Genomic DNA, 4,882 nt, shown 5'->3' on the forward strand with positions numbered 1-4,882 from the left:
TTACGGGCATTCAGCAGACGCTCTTATCCAGAGCGACTTACACAACTTTTACATAGCATTTTTACATTGTATCCATTTTTATACAGCTGGATATATACTGAAGCAATTTTGGTTAAGTACCTTGCTCAAGGGTACAACGGCAGTGTCCTACCCGGGAATCGAACCTGCGACCGTTCGGTTACAAGCCCAGTTCCTTACCCACTGTGCTACACTCCATCCTAAAAGACTGTGCTCCAGGTGAGGCTCGAACTCACAACCTCGGCATTGCTCTGCTTTGTACTGCTGTATAAGTACCGTGCGCTAACCGATTGCGCCACTGGAGCTTCTAGAGCTAAACAAACTGGAGCTAAACAAACTGGAGCTAAACAAATGTTTACAAAGAAACTAAAAGTTTTTTAAAAAGTTTTACTACTACTACTACTACTACTCCTACTACTACTACTACTACTAATAATAATAATAATAATAATAATAATAATAATAATAATAATACTATCTTAATATCTGTGTGAAAAATAATAAGCATTTTTCACACAGGGCCCATAAAGCACATTTAATATTATATATAAAAATTTAAAAAATTAATTTTACCTTTTACTTTTATGCATAAAACTGGCAGTCACTTTGGTGTACAGCACAGAGAATATTGCAGTCAAAAAACCAGAGTTTTTTGAGCTTCAGTTTCCCACAATGCACCACTTGGTCCCACCACATCCAACTCAGCTAATAATTGTATGTGTTGTTATCCATATGGTTTGTGATACTCTCTGATCTCCAGACTTGATCCCAATGTAATGACAACATTTTTGGAACAGTGCAAAATGTGGGGTTACCAGAAAAACATACTCACGCTCATGTTTACAGACAGCTACTGCCATGCTTGTGCATGCTCCAGGGAGCCAGCTGTGGCACTGTGGCTGTGGTCGGTGGAGGGTTGGGTGGGACGGTGTGGATGAAATGAGGCATCCTGACTAGGTAAATGGTGGTATACCCTGTGCAGCACATACATGATATGCATCAGCTGGTTTTCAGGCCTTTTGGCAGTAAGCTGCACACCCAAGTTCAGACGGGTCTTGGCTGTAAATGCAAGCAGCTTAGCTCGGTCATAGATGGCAAAGGAAAGGTAGGATATATTTGAAAACATATTTAAAATGGGAAAAACTATGACAGCCCATTTATTGCATGAGTGGATGTACTAGTTTCACCTAAAATATGACAGTAGATAAAATGTCACCAGAAATTATTGATGATGCAGAACCATTCCATACACTTTAGCCCTCTCTTATAACGCCCTTTGGGACGATTTCTTTTTTTCTTCTAAATAATGCTTCAGTACATTGAATAGATCCTATTATAAATATTGTTTTCATTTTTAGAGGACTCAAGAGTGAAAATAAAGGACACAACGTTAAAAATAATGTTTTTTTTTATGGAAACCATAAAAAAAAACGTTCCTCTTGGTTAAATTGGAAGGCCTTAATAGAGGTAAAAATGTGTTTCTGGCATCACTTCTGGCATTGATTGCAGACTGTGGAGGGGGGTCCTTAGAGCTTAGAGTGCTATTGCAGACCCCTACGGAACCTTCATATATCCCCAGTTGAACACCCAGGGTGTGGAGAAAGCGAATTATCCATAAATAATTATTTCTGACATGTTTATATCTGTGTTGCAAAACAACATTTAGGCTGAGGTTCTCACAAGCACACATGCCTGTGCATACTTACACAAACCCACATGTATAAGGGTTGTTACATTTCCAATTCGGTGAACTTTAGGTGAAGTATAGACGTCAGGAGTTGGCAATAGTATCACGCCTCATGTAAACAGAAATAATGACAGAAGGAGCCTGGTACCTGACCGTAAGGTAACCTTGTTAACTTGAGAACACTGTCAGTGTGCTCTGAGTGTTCCATTAACATGCATGGATGTAGGTTATAAGCTAATACCAGTAACATCTCTTTCACTTTCTCTCTCAGATTCCATTGTCCTCAAAAGATATGACTGTGAATGGTTTTATGAAAAGTTCTATTAAGCGAGACCCTCCCAAGTAAGCCACAAGAATTAAAATACGACAAATAACATGTAAAACCTTCACAAGTTGTTAATGCTAGTGTGAATTACTTTAAATAGAAACCAACAGTTGTAATAATACTGACACACATTTAATATTGTTTAGAGATGCAGTATTTAGTGCCTCAATAGAATTTTTCCACTGTGGTTCTCCGGTTTTGGCAACCACCAGTGTACTTGGCTGCCAATGGTACCACCTGTCCCTCTCTGAATGAGACTGGCAGTTTAATAGTATCTGGGGAGGGTTGTTTAAATATTATAAGGAAATATGTCTTTTAAAGTTTATAATTAATCTTAAACGTGTAGGTGAAAATACATATCCTCCTCCATCGTCCTCAAAGCCCCTCCAGCCTGCACGCCCCATCCCCCATTTTGCTTCTTGACACCTCTCTGGGTTTACGTTGAATCTTCTCATGTTCCAACAAGATGGATGCCTTTCAGCAATCTTGCTTGACAGCTGAGTACGGAGGCAAGCCTGTGGGCGCTCGGATGATTGCACGGTTTGGGCAATCGCTGACTTCTGAAACAAACACAGACTCGGTTTTCCTCCCAAACCCCCAGTACCAACCCCCACCCCAGCCACATATCCCTGTGATTGCATGGCTGTTCTATGGTTTGTCTTAGTTAGGCCAAGGCAAAGTCACACCAATAGCTTTGAAAGAGATTAATGGGATCTTAAAGGAGGGGCAGGGAAAAACTGTGTAAGACAGTGTCTGCATTTCTTTTATACATGTTTTGGAGGGTCATGGACACAGGACGGCTTCTCTTCTTGGGAGTACCCTCTCCTCTCCTCTTCTCTCCCTTCTGCTGACCACACTTTGTAAATTAAACAACTTTGCAGAAGTCTCAAAAGGGCAGCTTAGGACAGACAGGAGAAGAGACGGATCAAGGAGTGCCATAGCTCCTGCCCACCCAGCATGGACCAGTGACAAATGATGAAACGAGGGTCAGTAATTGTACAGAGAGTGTAAATATGGCATCATTCAGAGCTGCTGACACATCACACTCCCACACTTCTCACCTTGTGGCCTGGTGCTTCTCTTGACCTTTTGACCTTGACCTGTGATTGACATGCCACTGGTGGTCAATTAAGGTTACAAGTCTCTAAAGTAGGGGAGTCCAATCTTATTCAAAAAGGGCCAGAGTTTTGGTTTTAGCCCAGTACTAATTTATTTACTAATAAAATACAATTGTCAAAGTAAACGTTCCCATCCTCTTGCAGAAGCCTAGGCTTAGCTCCCTGTGGCCTAAGAGGGTATTGAGTTCAAAAAGGCTGAACTCAACATTGTTTGCGTGTCTCTTCTTGTCCCAACATGCAGAATATCTAAATGTCTGGGGATATAGATGGAGTGGATGCCTTATTGGGGGGGAGGGGGGTGGTGGAATTCTTGACAGATGCTATTCTTTCTTCATGAACACCCTGGGAACAGTTAAATTTGACAAACTGTCCAAGGAAACCAAATGCCAAAACTTCCCTGTATTTGGATTTCTGTTAAATAAAGTAAAAGTTGAAAACTACATCAAGTGAGCACTGCTATGCAGTTTTTCATTTTGTAATTGGCTCAAATGTAGTTTTGTGCATTAAAGACTTCTGTTCCATGTTGTCAAGAGCCAAAAGTAACTGCAAAATAAATCTAACTGCACAATATTCCAACTGCAGAACAATTTCCCCTTTACTTGAGAAAAGGATGTTTAATGTCGTTCGAATCTTTGTTCCCCTTCAATTTGTTTCAGTATGTAACAGAAATCTAAAGAATATTTAATCATCTGGACAAAAAAACTTGATTGCATTTGTTGCTCATTGATTGAGTCTTTGAGTTTGCTTGTGAAACATTCATAACACAGTGTTCATGAGTTTAAATTTAGGACTCAGGAGAGGAAATGCTGAGGGCTTGATTGGAATAGACTGTGTTACAAGGCTTGTGTTTCAAATTTCCCTTTGTGTATTGTGATAAACAAGCAAATGAATGAAATGTGTAGTCAATTATTGCAGTGCATGAGTTTTCATGCAATGTTGTGTGGAGCACACGGTGTGGTGCGGGGTGGTGTGGTTCCCTATTAATAGTTCAGCACAAACATATGTTAAACTGAAATGAAATGATCTCACAAAAGTTTGGCATACCTCTCTTGGACAGAGTTGTGTAAGTTTTCCTTTGAGTGCACTGTGATTTATGGCTCAGCAAAGAATTTGAAGTTTGGCGTAGCTTGACTGCCCCCCCCCCCCTCCCCTCCATCCTCCCCCAACTCCCCCGCCCCGCACCCCCACCAGTCCTGACACCCAACTTATCTCCCTCTGGGCTACAGCCAGCTGGTGACATCACAGTGCACATCTCCATAAACGTCAAGCTCTTTTCCCTGCAACGAGTCTCAGATGTCTAATCTCTTCCAGACGCAGAGAGCAAATCCTTAAATCCAAAGGGTAGTTAGAAAAAAATGGGGGCACAGGAGAAATGGAAGTGTACATCTGTATATGATCCATGCAACTCTCTGCTGGGGAGAGAGAAAGAACTTTTTTATCCCTCTCGAAGTCTGGCTTCTTTCATATTTTTAACTGAATTTAGACAGAAGAAAAGAAGAGAGTGTTACAGACACCAACAATAAAATTCAGTGTTAAATCAACTCTTACAGAGCACATTTAACTCTAATAAAGTACATGCAGTCCCTACTGGACTCATAAACATCATTAGAGTTTAATAAACCCTGGACATGTGTAGAGAAGGGCTCACAGGGCAGAAATGCCATGGTGGGAGACTGAGCCTCCGACCACATGTAGGGATTCATGGAGGGATTCATGGAGGGATTCATGGCAGGA

The 4,882-nt window shown here is 41.0% G+C and overlaps 1 non-coding gene across 1 annotated transcript; it reads right to left on the reverse strand.

Moving 5' to 3' along the window:
• Nucleotides 1-229: 229 nt before the first annotated feature.
• On the reverse strand, nucleotides 230-323 carry trnai-uau. Its single transcript has 2 exons — nucleotides 286-323; nucleotides 230-265 (listed from the first exon to the last, which is right to left on the reverse strand). It is a non-coding gene; the product is annotated as a tRNA-Ile (tRNA).
• Between the last annotated feature and the right edge of the window lie 4,559 nt (nucleotides 324-4,882).

Source organism: Anguilla anguilla, chromosome 2, assembly GCF_013347855.1.
Source record: "Anguilla anguilla isolate fAngAng1 chromosome 2, fAngAng1.pri, whole genome shotgun sequence".
In the NCBI taxonomy this organism is placed as follows: Eukaryota; Metazoa; Chordata; class Actinopteri; order Anguilliformes; family Anguillidae; genus Anguilla; species Anguilla anguilla.